This window comes from Bufo bufo, chromosome 4 (genome assembly GCF_905171765.1).
Source record: "Bufo bufo chromosome 4, aBufBuf1.1, whole genome shotgun sequence".
Classification (NCBI taxonomy): domain Eukaryota; kingdom Metazoa; phylum Chordata; class Amphibia; order Anura; family Bufonidae; genus Bufo; species Bufo bufo.
This window is the reverse complement of record NC_053392.1, coordinates 572,089,935-572,109,633: the sequence shown is the minus strand read 5'-3', so window position 1 is coordinate 572,109,633 and position 19,699 is coordinate 572,089,935.

Sequence of the window (19,699 nt, the reverse complement as noted above, 5' to 3'; positions counted from 1 at the left end):
TTTATTGTAATTCTGACAGTGATGATGATGATGATGAGATGACTGCTTTGATGTAATCTCCACAGAGCAAGTAGTGTCAGCTTATTATGAGGCTCAATGACCAGTGAGAAAACTGCAGGAGAATAAAAAAAAGGGGATAATGGAATGGAAATTAGGAAAAACTGAGTAAATAAAAATAAATAAATAATAATAATAAAACATAAAAACTTGATTTAAACAGGTTATGTACTGATTATACATTCCCTTTATTGGAGCCATGGCAGCTTTAATGGATTTGTATTCAAACTAATCATAACAAAGGCTGATAGATTAAATCAACACAGCGCCAATGTGAGCAAAGCCTAAAAGGGAGGATTAGAATTTTAAATTATTTAGAAAAGAAAAATACAAAATAAACCAGAAAATGATCAACTTTAACATGGTAAATGATTCCTTACATTTCCATACAATCTTAGGACCTGTTAAACGTTAAATGAAAAAGTGAAATCTCTTGTTCTTGCTTTTTGACTAAAAAAAACTGACCAGGTTTCAAACTACTCCACAAGTCTCTGGTTGGAAAGAATTCCCAAAAAGCTGGACAGTAATTCTATTTTACTATGCATTTCAATACCATTTACTATATGGAAGAACTATGCGCAATTCCTGTTGTCTATACAGTGATATAAATCGCTGCATCTACATCGATTTCAGTCTGCTTTCTCATTATCTCATTGACTGGTACATTTGTCCATTTTTTTAAGGTATAAGAGGTTTCGATTTCGTGAAATTAAAGCTGCAATTCTCTATCCATGAGAAATGCAGTCCATGATTTTAGTAGATTTTACTACTAACTAGAACTCAGACTGCAACATTATAAAATTGTCAGTAAATTGGTCAGTAAAGTCAGCATCTCCCATCTAATTTTGCAGTTTTCACAAACGTGTCACCTATTACAATTAGAGACGAGCAAATTTCATGTTATGAAATTAGTTCACACTTCGTTCGGTGGTAAAAGCAGAATTGCATTATGGATTCTGTTACCACAGACCATAACGCAATTCTATGACGGAATGCATAACGGAATGCCTTTAGAGACATTCTGTTATTCATTCCGTCATAATAGAAGTATATGGCCTGCATAACGGATCCGTCCCGTTTCCGTTATGCAGGAGAGGACTCCCCTGCATAACGGAAACTGGACGGATCCGTTTTACAGCCCAAAGACTTCTATTATGACGGAATGAATAACGGAATGCCTCTCATTGAATTGAGTTATGGTCCGTGGTAACAGAATCCATAACGCAATTCTGCTTTTACCACCAAAGTGTGAACGAATTTCAAAATATGAAATTCGCTCATCTCTATTTACAATACAATATTTTGGAATGGGTTCATTTCATACAAAGTAAAAGTTTACAAATCTAATAAAATTCTGTAAAAGATAAAAAAACTGTCTTATTACATACAAGACTATGTTCAGCATATAACAACTTTTACATTATTGTTTTTACATTGTAGCAGTTAGTGGCTATATTTTAATAGATGAATCTCGCACCACCAAGTTGGCAGATACACATTGTCAAACCCTGATTAAAGGGAACCTGTCACCATGAAAATGCTGCCCAAATTATCAGCAGGAGGAACTGAGCAGATTGATATATAGCGTTTTGCACAAAGATTCAATATAACTTGTCACCTATTGATTGAAATCCCTGCTCATTCTGAGGTTAGGAGTCCAGTGGGTGGTCCTGCTCAGTGATTGATAGAAGCCTTCCTTGTATAAGTGTACATACAGAGATAGCTGTCAATCACTGAAAAGGGCCGCCCACTGGACTCTGACCAGAGGTCTAATGAATGAAATACAAGATATACTCAATGTTTTCTAAAAAAAAACATATATCGATCTGCTCAACTCCTCCTGCTCTATAATATGATGTTGGCAGATTAGACTGCTTGTTCAACATGATGAGTAACTTTTAATAACCGTCTTAAATGGGAAAGGTTATAAAAACATGAACTGATGTATCACGGAATCTAACTAAGATAAAAAGTAGCAAAGTATTTATACATTTCTCATCCATAGTTCTCAAGCACCAACATTAATGTATCCTACGTGGCTTCTACAAATTAAAACTATGCATTAAAGTGAACCTGTCGGGTGATTTTTGTAGCCCTATCTGAAAAGGTAAGAGAGGAATAGAAGCTCAGCTGTGTGATTTATAGGTTTATATGATTTCTTTTTTTTTATCAGATCATTTTTATTTGGGTTTATATGTACGTATCAAAGAAAAACATCATACAATAAGGCTACATCAAGAAACAGGTCTTAACATTAGCAATGAGACATGTAAACATTTTGTACATAGTCCAAATACTTACAATTCCCCCCCCCCCCCCAAGCCCTAAACACTCTCCTCCCCCCCCCCCCCCCACCAACCCCCCAAGGTTTATATGATTTCTATCAAGATTTCTAAGTAAATCCTAACAAGACTTTGAGGAGAGACAGTGAGATTCCTGAGTATCCCATCCACATAGGTGATTTTTTTTTCAGAACTTTCGGAGAGCGCAGGATATGACAGAGGGGGAGGAGTGTCACAATTATCATATGTGGGCATGATTACCAGGACTCTCATGATCTCCCCTTGGAGTCCTGTAAGTATTTACTCAGCTTTTTACTTAGAAATGCTGCTCTAAATCATATAAACATATATATCACAGAACTCAGCTCCTCTTCCTCTGTCATATCCTGCTTTGTCAGAAAGCACAGCAGAAAATCACCTATGTGGGTGGGATAATCAGGACTCTTACTGCAAATCTTAGAGTCCTGTGATATCTTGCTTCCTCAGAAAGTTAAGCACAAATAACCTATGTGTGTGTGTGTGTGGGGGGGGGGGGGGGGTAATCAGGACTCTAACTGTCATTCTTAAGAGTCCAGCCTGGATTTACTTTGCTTTTTTTCAGAAATCCTGGTCATAATCATATAAACCTATATATCAATAAGCTCAGCTCCATTCCCTCTATCATATTATCAGATTCCTCTGCAGAAATAACCTGACAGGTACTCTTTAAATTGAGTTCTCTTTTAAGCTGAATGGATATTTCAATCTCTTACTTTTTTAAACTTTATTTAAAGTACAAAACATAACTCATGGCAAAATATAATGGATTCCTTCTTTTTTATATTTTGAAACCTCAATAAAGTAGATCTAAGGTACCTCAAATCAGCATTTAAAATGGAATTTGAATCTCGAAAATGTGCTACCTGGCATATAGCTACTGTACAGAAGGGGTTAACTTTAAAATTGTCACAGAGAGCCATCGAACTATGACCAGCTTCTGCCCGATCTCCCGCTAAACAGCAGCTTCCATTTTAGCACTGGGCAATTCACAGGAATTGCCATTTTTCATGCGTGGAAACACAGAGATAAAACACACATTACTTCCATGGGCTGGCTTAATAACACCACTGCAAGTGACTTTTGGTTCGGTGAATTTACATTTTTTCTTGATACTAATGGGACAGTAAGTGTACTCATCCCAAAGATTCGAAATCGAAATGACAGTCATCAATACATCAAGTGACATACCCATCATACGTGCGTCTGATCTTTCACTCTGAAAGTTTATTTAAAAGCACGCTTAGCCTTAAAACGCCCATAGCTTCCTCGTCCATCTGCTCACATTAGATTTTCTCTCATAAGACAGCAATGATCAGCCCCCACAAAAGCTGAGAGGCAATCACCTTAATGCATCTGGAAACACATAAAAGAAAACAATAGTAGAGAAAACCTATACTCTGAGGAGGCTAAAACCTGCATGACTAACAAGGGCACTGGCGGACACTCGCCTCCTGTGTATGTGCCACCACGCCTCCCCACCCCCCGCTGTTCAAGACTGGCCAAGACAATAGCAGGGCATGAAGGTTTACATATTTATTTTTCCCAATCTGAAATATTCACAACAAATTTTATTCTTCATTTCTTCTTCAGATTGTGAAGAGACTTTTTCCCCCCACAAATCTGCTATTTTTGGAAAAAAATTGTTAGTTGAATGCTTTTAGTTGTCTCGCTGTTGATTTAACGATGAATAAATATCAGAGGCTATTATTCTTTTTGTTCTTGAAAGACAAGCTGGGACTTGGAGTTCATTTAATGTTGTATAAAAGACATTAAAATACTATGGAAGATATGTATAAACATCCCTGTGATATTTCTCATAAAGAAGTGTCTATCGGCAGAGAACATAACAGACAATATATTCTTTGTGGTTAACTAAACTCAAATTTCAATTTCGAAGAAACGTCAATACATTAAACGATGGCCATAAACTGTGTCGTAACAATCTACTTTATTTAGGAGGGACTATGGCATTCTGGTCAAGCTGCCATACCGTGAAAAGTTATTTCAAGCTCTACATGAAAAATATATGGGTTCACCAAAGAAATACCGAGAGAAGAGACAAATATATTCCTGTAGGTCTGAGGAAATTTTCCAAAAACATAGTTTCATGCATGTAATGTATTGTCCATTAAACAAATCCCACCAGATGTAACATGGACACAGCACATATTATTGCAATGAGTGTTGTGAAGAGGTTTGGACGACAGAAATCCTGATATTCTGTTAAGTATCACAAAATGAATTTGCCAAATTTTTTTTTTACAAAGGAACAGAAGCAAAAGAAGAGTTAAAGGGTTTATCCAGGTTTTTAAAATTGAAGGCGTATCCTTAGGACAGGCCATTGATACTAGATTGTGGGGCTCTGACTTTCAGCATTGATCTAAAACACTCCAAAGAATTTCAACTGTCCAAATAAATTCATTGAGGCCCCAAAGAGAGGGGAGAAGTGTTGCTGTTTAAACATGGGTGAATAAACTTCAATCCTTATTCACAATTTTTTTGGGCTGTTGAGTTTTCTGTCAAACTAGATTCACTGTTTTCCTTACATCTATCTATCTATCTATCTATCTATCTATCTATCTATCTATCTATCTATTTACTGTACTTTGCACAAGATTTAAACAGGTGTGGGGAAAAATGCTGCAAAATAAGAATGCTTTCAAAGATAGAAGTGTTAATAGTTTATTTTTATCAATTAACAAAATGCAAAGTTAATGAACAAAAGTGATATCTAAATTTAAACAATATTTGGTGTGAACAGCCTTTGCTTTCAAGCCAGCACCAATTCTTCTAGGTACACTTGCACACAGTTAGTGAAGGAAATTGGCAGGAAGGTTGTTTTTAAACATCTTGGGGAACTAACCACAGATCTTCTGTGGATATAGGCTTTCTCAAATCTTTCTGTCTCTTCACGTAATTCCAGACTGACTCAGTGATGTTGAGATCAGGGCTCTGTAGGGGCCATATCATCACTTCCAGGACTCTTTGTTCTTCTTTACGTTGAAGATAATTATGTTTGGGGTCACTGTCCTGCTGCAGAATAAATTTTAATGTAAACTATTATCACTTCTATTTTTGAAAGCATTCTTACTTTGCAGCATTTTTTTCTCTCACCTGATTAAAACATTTGCACATTACCGTGTCTATCTCATGTCTATTTCATACATATCTATCATTTAGAAACTATGAATAAGTAATGTATACAATTCCTAAATACAATCAATATAAAATGAACACAGTTTCTATAATCACAGAAGTTCAGGTTATATTTCACATAGTCCCAGTACTAAAGTACTGTCTTTTCTACATGACAATCATTTCCTCCTTTACACTGTATAATACATTCCATATAAATAACACTACAGAAGAATCATATTTAACTTACTATAAATGTATAAAACTATAGATATGTTCTAATCCATATGATTCAGCATTGTTAAGATAATATTTAGATTTGCTTAAAAATCAAGAGGAGTAATTCAAACATGAATTGCTCTGCCAATTCCAAATCTTTGTATGGATTAGTTAAAATTGAAGTGACCAAAATCAATCAGGAATAAAGTATACAGTACTTAACAGGAAGTATCCATTAGCCCCTGAATCTCAGAACTCCACAGGCATTTAAAAGACTATTGTACATTCCACACTAAAGTGTGCTCTACAAAAAGTCCTCTATTTGTACCTTTGCATTTTTAATATTTTTAGGGTAGCATCACTGTGTAAATGAAAACTTCTATAACTTATCATATACAGTATATAAAAAAGAGAATAATGCACTCCAATACAGTTTTGCTTCAATGTTGTTCTTATAGGCAATCTAAATCAGTGTAGTGTTTTGATCTGCGCACTCAGGACTAGAGATGAGTGAATTTCTTCAAATTCGTTTTAAGTGCAATGTTAACAAATAAGTTCACAGATTTGATTCAGGTATGAATAAATCTGACCCAACCCGAAAGTATGCAGATTGCCCTGAAAAGTCATGTATGAAACTATGAGGTCTCCTAGGACTGTATCCAATCAAGCCCTTCAACACCAAGACAGCATTAGCAATATTATAGTGACAGTGACTTACAGTATATGACTATGGGTAAAGGGATGGTAGCCCTACAATAATGCCTCAAACTAAATCATGAATGGGTCCCTCCCACAATATACCAAAAAACCTACAGAATTCCCCACAAGGGAGGGGGGATAAGTATTTATAAAAGTATAAAAACATCTTTATGGAGTACATCAAAACACATAAAACAACCCCATATTTAAGGAGGTATACCAGTACAATAAGAGGAAAAAGTATTACTATACACAGTAAGCTGTACCAAATTAAGTCTGGTTTCACATTGGCGTTACTTGTTCCAGCAAGCTGTTCCGCTGTTGCATGCTGCGTTTTTTGTCCGGCCACCTCTCGGCATATTTGTCGTGTTGAGGCTGGATTTCCGCCAGTCCCCATTATAGTAAATAGGGCCGGGCGGACTTCAGGCAGTGCACGGCTGTAGACAGTAGTTACAGATCCAGCAGGCTGTTCCCCTGCTGAAACAGCCTGCTGGAACAAATAACACCAGTGTGAAACAGGCTTTAACCCCCAATATATTCCAAATCTTGGGGAACTAACCACAGATCTTCTGTGGATATAGGCTTGCTCAAATCTTTCTGTCTCTTCACGTAATTCCAGACTGACTCAGTGATGTTGAGATCAGGGCTCTGTAGGGGCCATATCATCACTTCCAGGACTCTTTGTTCTTCTTTACGTTGAAGATAATTATGTTTGGGGTCACTGTCCTGCTGCAGAATAAATTTTAATGTAAACTATTATCACTTCTATTTTTGAAAGCATTCTTACTTTGCAGCATTTTTTACTCTCACCTGATTAAAACATTTGCACATTACCGTGTCTATCTCATGTCTATTTCATACATATCTATCATTTAGAAACTATGAATAAGTAATGTATACAATTCCTAAATACAATCAATATAAAATGAACACAGTTTCTATAATCACAGAAGTTCAGGTTATATTTCACATAGTCCCAGTACTAAAGTACTGTCTTTTCTACATGACAATCATTTCCTCCTTTACACTGTATAATACATTCCATATAAATAACACTACAGAAGAATCATATTTAACTTACTATAAATGTATAAAACTATATATATGTTCTAATCCATATGATTCAGCATTGTTAAGGGATGCTGAATCATTCAAAAGAATGTAATAACATAGTCACAAAAAGGTTTAGGCAGGGACAAGGGCCATGGGGGTCACATAACCATATATCAACTACTACTGCTGATGGTCTGCTGTGGTCCCATAAATTACGCTAATAGTCACAAAACAATAAAAAATTATCATATAAGGGCTACAATAATTCACCAATATTGTGAATCCCAACAGTGTATAATTAATTGTGCCCACAATATTACGTCATAACAACTCTACATAAAGTTATGCACAATACAGCTGTAAGCTATAATAGTCCACAAAAACCCATGTTCCCCTGATATCATAAAAATAACTACCTACCCTTGGACATGTGTGAGGATCCTTTCTCCAGCTTAATATCTTAATATAAACCTTTTAAAAATATTACTCTAAGTGCACCAGATATAATTCATAATACAGTTTTTGTCTCTAATAATACTAATCTTTATTTGTATAGTACTAACATATTCCGCAGTGCTTTACAATCACGGGGTTCATGCAAAAACAAAATCATGCAGTTCATAACAACAAACAAGTCAACAATTAAAACAAGAGGAATGAGTCTTTAAATACAATTTACATTGCTCTTTGACTCATTGCCATTGTATATTTATATTGCAGTTTTTGCAAAGCCAGAAAATTGTAAGCTCAGCCACAGATGTGATGGGACGTGTCTGCCATGTCTCTGACAGACACCAATTAGACACACAATCCTGCAATTTTAGGGTCTTGCAGGGACAGTGTAGAGAATGTGAATAAGATATATTTAATCAGGTAGATTGAATTCCTAGAGAGAAATTAGGTTTTATCATTAAGGACAGGATAGGGACAGTTAGCGTACTGTTGGGGTCATTTATCAATTGAGATTGTTTTTGAGTTTTAAGTTTGGCTTTGCTTTGTGTGCCTGCGCCAAATTTATGAACTGGTTCACCATATGTACAGTATATATATTTGAAGTGAAATGTGGTTTATACCTTCAGGTGTAAAAGTGGACCGGGGGTTGCCTGGCGTAGGTTGCGACTGTTTTGCGACCTTTGCAAAAGTTGCACATAGTAAATGAGCCATAATCCAGGTCTTATCTCACTTTTAGCTCTTAAACATAAACCACTGTGAAAAGTGTTGAGGATCACGAAATGTCGCAAATTTACCCAAATGTTGCATAAAATGTCGCAGTTGCAATAACTTGCAACTTTTCTAGACCACAAAGCTGACATATCGGATTTGATAAATGCCCCCCTGTGTGTCTGTAGCCAGGGCTGAAGCTGTTGAAAACTTCACGTGTTGCACTGGTCAAGACATGTGCTCTACTGTTGCAGATCTTCTATAATTGATAAGTGTGCAATAGGCATATTTCCCAGCATCACCAGCAACATATATTTTGCCACATATGCTGCACAATTGCTCCTTTTTCTTTACAAAAACTTGTTGCTTCTACAGTTTATACGTGTGCAATAAACATAATTTAGTGCATCAACAGCAGTGAATAGTTTGGTCGCATTCATGGGACGTCCAATTGGGCCTTTTGCTGTTTTCCAAAAAACACAGTTTTTTCCAGTACCGCCATGTGCGTTTAAATATTGCTAAGCATCTGCCCCCATTAAAGGACAATTTTTTGAATTTTTTATTTATTTTAAAAAGCCTTACAAATCAGACAGCACAGTGTGTTTTTAAACAGGCTGTTTGTTATCCCCTTAGTGACCAGCCTGTTTTGGACCTTACTGACGAAGCGTTTTTCATCCTTTTTGCATCGTTGCCTTCCAAGAACTATAACTTTTTTATTTTTCAGGCTAAATAGCTGTTTGAGGGCTTGTTTTTTGCGGGACAAGTTGTAGTTTTTAATGACTCCCATTTTGGGGTACACATAACTTTTGGATTAACTTTAATTAACTCTTAAATAAAAAGGTAGTGGGTGAGCACTCAAGCACTTGGACTTGATAAAATTTGATTAAATCAATTTATTAGTGCATGTACTAGTCATAAAACCATTTAAGATAGATATAAAACATAACATGAATTATAATCACCAATGGGAATGCATATGTTGAGTTTCCACACTTAAAATGAAGTATTGAAATTGTCCAAGCAGTGTGGACTGCCACAGCAAGTAACTGAGCACAAATCCGCGGTCACAGTGTCGATTCCAAAAATGTCAATCCTCAAATATGATTGTCAATCTTTATCCCATATATGGGACACATCAAGCACAAATAAATAGCCAAGATATGATTAAGATAGTATATCTCCTCCACAGGGCTGTCGGTGCAGTAGGATTAAACACAAGCTTAATGGCTATAGGTATTGATCATACCGTACGATGAAAGTCAATCCTTTGGGGAGGAATGGTATCTTACCTTCCTTCTTATTCACACAAACGGCTGACGGTGCAAGTTAGTCATGGACTCGGTCGCAAGCGGTGCCGGTTAATGCCGGCGTCACGCTCCACACTGTTCACGCTGCTAGTCCCGAACTAACGCGGGAGTTGGAGCGGGACTTGATGCGTCCGTGTGTGATAATCCTCCGGCTGGAACAAAGAAGTTACCTCTTCGGTCTGTGTTTATTTGTTCCTGTAAGGTTGACTGCGGCTGCAGTTGGAAGTAGCGTGGCCACGCTAAAGATCACGGAGGTGCTGCTCACAGGTGTCCGGCCCAGACGCGTTTCGGGAATTAGCCTTCCCTTCCTCAGTGGTGCCTTGACACCTGTGGACCTCCACCTTTTATATCCTGAATGTCACACCAAAACTGTGGATTCCTGGATTTCCATTTTGGAATACGTTTTCCAATTTCTATGCATGCGGTATTCATGCGGTTTTATTGAGCATATATGCGTTTTCTGTGCTATACAATTCTGCTGTTACATATGGACTTAGAATCAGAAAGCATTTTGTTATATCTACTTGTTAAACAAAGATAAAACATCTTGGGCAATTATTTCATTAACAATAATGTCTTCTATAATATCCAGGTCAGTAATTTGTCATATCTTGTTCTGACCATCTCAAAGGTGAACATATATATTAAACTATGAATATTTCAATATAAATACATAAAATACATAAAATCCATAAAATCACATAAAACATTTAAAATTGTATAACATAAAAAATATAAAATAAGTATGTCACATTGGATATATCCAACAGAGCATGACTAGATATTTTTTGGGGATCTGGTACGGACCCCAGAGATCTGATCGACCATTATATTAAAGCAATGTCCCTTTTATATCTTCATCAATTCCACTAGTCAGAGCTGATTACAATGACAGATGAATGCGAAGTAGATGTATAACAAAAGACATGCGGACATGTTGATTGAATGTCATATTGATTGGATGTATGGGGGCTGGGGGCCCCAGACCGAGTCCACGACGCAGTGTCGGTAAACGACCCAAACTGCGGCGTATGAGTCGGATATGGGGCACCCAGCCTACAAGAACCCAAAAATCTCGAGGTCTGCATTTAAGCCGGCTGGTAGCATAGATCCGAATTCATAGATGCGTCTTGATTCCATCCTAGACATCTGTTTGATGTAGTTCCCACCACGCCAGTGTATGTCTACCTTCTCCAATGCCGTGAAAACGAGACTGGACGGATCTTTATTGTGAACATCTCTATAATGTCTTGAAAGACAATGTTTCTCATATCCCTTACGGATATTGGAGATGTGTTCGGCCAGTCTGGTTTTCAGGGGGCGTTTAGTACGTCCTATATACTGTCTTTTACAGGGGCATTGGATCAGGTAGACCACACCAGTGGTATTGCAGGTCAGGCATTCCTTTATCTCCCATTTATATCTATTCTGTGTAGAGGCAATAGTTGATGTTTTCTTCGGTGTCGGGGAGATCTTACAGGCCATACACCTACCACATTTGAAAAAACCTTTTAATTTCATCCAGGTATCTATGGTTGTATTGACCTGTTTCGTTGGTTTTTTGATTGATGGGGCTATTTTGAGTCCCAAGTTAGGGGCTTTCGTAAATGTTAAAAGAGGCCCAGTGGGCATTAAATGGCCGATCACCCGATCACTCAAAATATGGTGCCAATGGGTTCTGATGATTTTCTGCAATCTCTTATAATTATTACTGAAGGGAAGTATCATTCTAGTATTAATTATGCCTCCTTCTTGTGTCTTTTTATTTGTTAGTTCTTTCTCCTGGAACCAAGTTTGTCTGTCTTTATTTCTTGTTTTTTCTATTGCTTCGTCTAAGATTTTCTCTGGGTATTGTCTGTTTAAAAACTGATTCTTCATTTTTACAGCTTCCATCTCAAAATCACCTTCTTGTGTACAATTTCTCTTGATTCTACCGAACTGGCCAACAGGGATATTAATCAGCCAATTCGGCAGATGGCAGCTGGAGAACTGAATAAAACTGTTTTTGGATGTCGGTTTGGTAAATGTACTACATATATATTTATTGCCCTCTTTCCTGATTTTGAGATCCAAGAATTCAACCATTTCCATAATATTGGAGGTGAACTTTAGGTTCATTGAGTTAATATTTAGCTCATTCAGAAATATTTCCAGTGACTCTCTATTACCTTTCCAAACAAAAATGATATCGTCTATGAATCTACGCCATAGGGCCAGATCCACCCCGAGTTTGGGTTTGATGGTGGTTTCTTCCCATTCTGCCAAAAATAAATTTGCATAACTCGGGGCGAATCTGGTCCCCATGGCGGTTCCACATTTCTGTAGGTAAAACTGGCCCTCAAAATAAAAATAGTTGTGGGCTAAAATGTACCCAATACCCTCTATAATAAACTCCGTGTGTTTCTCACTTATTGTACCATCTTTTTTTATTTGTTCTCGAATCGCTGACATCCCTTGTTGGTGATCGATTATGGTATATAGAGATTGTATATCGAGTGTTCCCATAATCCACTCTGGTTCTACTGTCAGTTCTTCTAATGTTTGTATGATATGGGTAGTGTCTTTAATATATGAACTAGTTTTTTTCACAATCGGTTGAAGCTGTACGTCAATATATTTTGACAAATTTGAAGATATAGAACCTATACCTGAGACTATCGGTCTACCAGGTGGTCTCAACATGCATTTATGAACCTTGGGGAGACAGTAGAAAACTGGTAGCTTCCTCTGTGTCCCCAAGATAAAGTCATGTTCTTGACTTGAAATAACAGCTGAATCCAATCCCCTCTTACACAGCATCCTGAGTTCCCCATCAAAATGCTCCAGCGGGTCATTTTTCAACATCTCATATGTCCTCACATCTCTAAGTTGTCGCAGACATTCATCATTGTAATCAGCCGTATTCATTATTACAGTTCCCCCCCCCTTGTCTGCGGGGCGTATGGTAATATTTTCATTTTTCTGTAATTGTTTTATGGAGTGGCGTTCGTGTCTAGTTAGGTTTCCCTGTCCCAGACCTTTTGTATTCAGTTTACGTATGTCCACTTCTACATTCCTCTGGAAAGTGGACATTTCCGCACTGATTTCATTTCTGGGAAACATTGTTGATCTATTTTTAAGGATAGTTTTAGTCGATTGATTCTTGGGGTCAGTTGTCCCTATAGGATTTTTTAGGAAGTGTTTTTTTAGACAGAGGTTCCGTATAAATTTTTGGATCCCTATATAGACTGAAAATTTGTCCAATTTTTCAGTTGGTGCAAACTTAAGGCCCTTTTGTAGTAATAGTGATTGTGAATTCGTGAGGTGAACCGAACTTAAATTAATTATAGTGGTGTCTTCATTTATTGGTGTCTCCTGTGTTGTCTTTCCCTTCCTGTGACTTCTCCTGGTCTTTCTCCCTCTGTGTGTTCTCGGTGATACTGGTTTCGGGGACCCCTGTGATTGTGATAGTGATTGGTTTCTAGTGATTGTGCTGGGTGATAATGTTTGTGCCTCAGATTGTAGTGATGTGTAGGTGATTCTCTGTCGTGTATAGGGGATGTGTGTTCCTTGTGTCTCGTTCGGGTCCTGTGATGTGCAGGGGTGTGATCTAAAAAATGTTGTTCAGAGGACAATTGATCATATCTATTACTCACAGTCACTTCGTATTTGTTTTTATTTTGTGTCTCTTCTACTCTAATTTCCCTATTATTGGATAAATTGTCTTTAGGTCTATTTATCTTCTCTCTATTATCCAATATATAGGGATTCTTTTGGGGATCTGTATGTTTCCTCCCTTTCCTATTGATTATATCATTTTCAATCCTATCTAATCCTCTACAGATGCGCTCTTGCCAGTTAGAAAATTCCTCGTTTTTAGGCAATTTATCTGTTTGTTCTTTGACTTTTTGTATCTTGCTGCTTAAGTCCTCCAGTATTTCAGTCCTTCTTTTAATAATTAATTTTATCAGTGATACTGAGGTTGAGAACAATAATGTATTCCATTCTTCCTCAAATGTATCACTGAATAGGTCTTGTGCTGGGGTCTTCTGCAGCAAGAGTCCTTTTGGTATCTTATTGTTTTCTAGATACTGTTGTAGGGATCTTATCTCCCAATGTTGCTTTAATTGTCTCTGTAGGAGACTCTCCAGCTCCCGAAAAATATCAGTCATGTCTCTGTTATCCAATTGTATCTCCCCAATATCACAAAATTTATAGGTCTCTGCCCTTTTTCTTTTGGTCTCTAAATGATGCCCCCAGCCCCCATACATCCAATCAATATGACATTCAATCAACATGTCCGCATGTCTTTTGTTATACATCTACTTCGCATTCATCTGTCATTGTAATCAGCTCTGACTAGTGGAATTGATGAAGATATAAAAGGGACATTGCTTTAATATAATGGTCGATCAGATCTCTGGGGTCCGTACCAGATCCCCAAAAAATATCTAGTCATGCTCTGTTGGATATATCCAATGTGACATACTTATTTTATATTTTTTATGTTATACAATTTTAAATGTTTTATGTGATTTTATGGATTTTATGTATTTTATGTATTTATATTGAAATATTCATAGTTTAATATATATGTTCACCTTTGAGATGGTCAGAACAAGATATGACAAATTACTGACCTGGATATTATAGAAGACATTATTGTTAATGAAATAATTGCCCAAGATGTTTTATCTTTGTTTAACAAGTAGATATAACAAAATGCTTTCTGATTCTAAGTCCATATGTAACAGCAGAATTGTATAGCACAGAAAACGCATATATGCTCAATAAAACCGCATGAATACCGCATGCATAGAAATTGGAAAACGTATTCCAAAATGGAAATCCAGGAATCCACAGTTTTGGTGTGACATTCAGGATATAAAAGGTGGAGGTCCACAGGTGTCAAGGCACCACTGAGGAAGGGAAGGCTAATTCCCGAAACGCGTCTGGGCCGGACACCTGTGAGCAGCACCTCCGTGATCTTTAGCGTGGCCACGCTACTTCCAACTGCAGCCGCAGTCAACCTTACAGGAACAAATAAACACAGACCGAAGAGGTAACTTCTTTGTTCCAGCCGGAGGATTATCACACACGGACGCATCAAGTCCCGCTCCAACTCCCGCGTTAGTTCGGGACTAGCAGCGTGAACAGTGTGGAGCGTGACGCCGGCATTAACCGGCACCGCTTGCGACCGAGTCCATGACTAACTTGCACCGTCAGCCGTTTGTGTGAATAAGAAGGAAGGTAAGATACCATTCCTCCCCAAAGGATTGACTTTCATCGTACGGTATGATCAATACCTATAGCCATTAAGCTTGTGTTTAATCCTACTGCACCGACAGCCCTGTGGAGGAGATATACTATCTTAATCATATCTTGGCTATTTATTTGTGCTTGATGTGTCCCATATATGGGATAAAGATTGACAATCATATTTGAGGATTGACATTTTTGGAATCGACACTGTGACCGCGGATTTGTGCTCAGTTACTTGCTGTGGCAGTCCACACTGCTTGGACAATTTCAATACTTCATTTTAAGTGTGGAAACTCAACATATGCATTCCCATTGGTGATTATAATTCATGTTATGTTTTATATCTATCTTAAATGGTTTTATGACTAGTACATGCACTAATAAATTGATTTAATCAAATTTTATCAAGTCCAAGTGCTTGAGTGCTCACCCACTACCTTTTTATTTATTAACCATACAATTAGAGGGTGGGTGTCCCTCTATTTTGGGTTGGCAGCACCTGACTCCATAATCCGCTTGAAGTGAGCCACCATATTGTATTAATACTCTTTAATTAACTCTTATCTTTAATTAACTCTTATCTGATATAGGGATATGGTAAAAACAGCAATACTGTCACTGAGTTTTTAGGTTATAAATTTTACGGCGTTCATTTTTCGGAATTAATAACATAATATCCTTATTCTCTGGGTCAGTATAATTACAGCAATACCAAATACATATAGTTTTTACTACTTTTCTGCAATAAAGTCCCTTTATTTTAAAAAATCTTTTTGCATTGTTGCTTCCCAACTTTTTTTATTTTTCTTTCTATGGAGTTGTGTGAGGGCTTGATTTTTGCGGGATGACTTGTAGTTTTCACTGGTATCATTGCATGTGTTTACTCATAGCTATATATATTAGAGTCACCCTGCTCGTACCATTTCACCACAGGACCAGAAGTGGCTTGATTCCATTTGACGCTGCGACCAATCATTGGCCTCAGCAATCAAATATGCTTGAACTGCTCAGCTCTTCCTCCACCCTACCTAAACAGTGACCTCTGCACATGTCACCGAGCATGCCCACTCTCCTCATAGAAGTCAGTACCTCATTTTCTGAACTAAAGGGGTTGTCTCATCTCAGACTTTGATGGCATATTGCTAGGATATGCCATCAAAGTCAGATAGGTGCAGGCCTCACCTCTGGGACCTGCAACTATCTCCAGACCAGGCCCCCCGAAGAAAAGAAGAGTGCACTGCACAAGTGCAGCAACCCTCCTTTCACTACTATGCGAGTTCTGAAAATAGCTGGCTTGGCTATTTCCGACTGTCCCATAATGGTGAATGGAACAGTGGCTGAGCATGCTCGGTGCACATTCAACGCTGGGGCTTCTGAAAATAGGCGAGCTTGCTCCTATAGCAGTGAATAAAGTTGGCCAAGCTTGTGCCATGCGTTCTCCTTCACTTAAGGGGCCTGCTCTGAATATAGATGCTATATTAGGTGCTAGAGATATGCCATCAAAGTCCGAGATGAGACAACCCCTTTAATTTTTTTGTTCCTAGGGGTCCGCAGTAAAGCAAATCTCTGGATCTGCCAACATACCGTTAACTATGCGAAAAATAGAATGAAAAAATTTACCATCAGAAAAGCAAAACAGATTAGACAAAAGATTCCAGTGTAAGGTGACAAATTCCCACAATTCCTGTCCATCCAACGTTGCTAATTTGAAACAAGCAGATTTCTATCTTTATAGTGTTACTCTGTAAAAAGGGCAAGGAATTGCTGGGATGTATAAACTTCAGCACATGGCGGCTTATTATAGAGGATCAATCTCGGTTGAGGATTTGCAAAATTAAAAAAAAAGAAACAAAATCATGAAGATGAAATGCACAAATCGATCACACGTGTCACTGCAAATATTTCACATGTCTATTAATGACAGTGCGTTAAATGTGCCTCTAAGATCAGACCCTTATAAAAATAGATTAGTGACTAATTAATTAAGGAAACAGGGCTTCTAAAACGGACAGAGGGGATTTTCTCTGTTCTCAATTTATCAGCCTGGGGTTATAATAGATGCAATTTCTCAAGGATGTGCTTGGAACAAGATAAAGATATCATATTTTCAAAACCACTTTTGCTGCACTTAAAGGATCAGGAACACAATGGAAGCATGGGTCTGGAACTTGTACGGAAGAGGACAGGGGCCATACAGCTCCATAGTACAGTCTCTCTGTGCTGCCACTTCACTGGATGCTGTATGTATGGAGGTATTCTTATTCTAGGAGAGAATGCCTCCATACATGTGCAGTTCATGCCAATGGCTCTGTAAAAAGACTAAAAGTGGCCCCATTTTGTAGCTAGATCCAAATTGACATAAGGCAGGGCAATACATATACATTTCTGTTCAAAATAATAGCAGTCAGACATCACTAACCTGATCAATCACTGTTTTTGGTAGAAATGATATTTCTACATGGCAAATAATTTACTAGCAGGTGTAGTAGAGTAATAGAAACCCAACAGATCTAACAGTCATGACATGCATGCTGCTGATTCTCTGTAATTCAATCACTAATTGAAAGGGGCATGTTCAAAATAATAGCAGTGTGGAGTTCAATGAGTGAGGTCATTCATTCTTTGAAAAACAGGTGGCAATTATTGCCCTTATTTAAGGAAGGAATGCAGCAAATGTTGTACATGCTGGTTACAGTGCATTTCTCTCTGAAAATTCTGAGGAAAATGGGTCGTTCCAGAAATTGTTAAGAAGAACAGCGTACCTTGATTAAAAAGTTGATTGGAGAGGGGAAAACATATAACGAAGTGCAGAAAATCATAGGCTGCTCAGCTAAAATGATCGCAAATGCTTTAAAATGGAAATGAAAACCTGAAAGACGTGGAAGAAAGCGAAAAACTACCATTCGAATGGATAGAAGAATAGCCAAAATGGCAAGGACTCAGCTAACAATCAGCTCCAGGAAGATCAAAGAAGGTCTAAAGTTACCTGTGAGAACTGTTACAATTAGAAGACGCCTATGTGAAGCCAAGCTATCTGCAAGAAGCCCCTCAAAGTGCCACTGTTGGAAAAAAAGACATGTGCTGAAGAGGTTACAATTTGCCAAAGAGCACATTGACTGGCCTAAAGAGAAATGGCACAACATTTTGTGGACTGATGAAAGTAAGATGGTTCTTTTTGGGTCTAGTGGCCGGAAACAGTTTGTCAGACGTCCCCCAAACACTGAATTCAAGCCCCAGTACACTGTGAAGACAGTGAAGCATGGTGGTGCAAGCATCATGATATGGGGATGTTTCTCATACTACGGTGTTGGGCCTATTTATCACATACCAGGGATCATGGATCAGTTTGAACACATCAGAATACTTGAAGAGGTCCTGCTGCCTTATGCTGAAGAGGAAATGCCCTGGAAATGGATGTTCCAACAAGACAACAACCCCATACACACCAGTAAACGTGCAACATCTTGGTTCCAGACCAACAAGATTGACATTATGGAGTGGTCAGCCCAATCCCGGATCTTAATCCAATAGATAACTTGTGGGGTGACATCAAAAATGCAGTTTCTGAGGCAAAACCAAGAAATAGAGAAGAACTGTGGAAAGTAGTCCAATCATCCTGGGCTGGAATACCTGTTCACAGGGGCCAGAAGTTGGTTGACTCCGAGCAACACAGATGTCCAGCAGTTCTCAGAAACAGCGGTTATACAACTAAATATTAGTGAAGTGATTCAAAGGAAAGCAAAATCTTCAAACATTTTTCAGTTTATATAGTGAATGTTTGAGTTTCTAAAGAAGAATACAAACACTGCTATTTGTTTGAACAGTCTAATATTCACTTTTCTTAAATGTTATTTTTTAGAGGAACAACACACATTTGATATATTTTTCTTCATGTTTTGATTTGGAATAGAAAGTGTAGTGTTCCCAATGCATTTGTGTGTATGGAAATAGAAGCTATTAGAAGGATTTTGAGCTTTATTCACTTTTTTAAACACACTGCTATTATTTTGAACACAACTGTACATGGAGCCAGCAATACCATATTGTGGCAAAAAATACCGCCCCAGCAGAGCCAAATACCATAGTGCGTCACAAAATACTACCCCAGCAACACAAAAACTGCCCCTCTGTGGTGGCCAGCACCATGTTCTGTCCTCCTACTCCACTTGCCTCAGGATGGAAATACTGTTGAATTCAGGAGTCAGGAAGGGAGCGTCAGATCATTACCATGGCTTGGTGCCGCGAGGAAAGCTCAGGCGGCCCCCTGGGCATCAGCCCACCGAAAAGTTTCCCTGTAGGGTCTATGGCCAATTCCCCTCGGGTTCATGCCAGGGTAGTACAGCTCAGCTCCTATGAGCATAGGGTATGCTGGCGCCAGAAACGACACAGTGTACGGCGCCTTCTGCCTCTGCTCCGTACACTATTAGTTACCATTACCAAGGCAGCCCGAAACAGCTGATTGGTGGGGGTGCCAGGGGTCGGATCCACACCAATCTGATATTGATG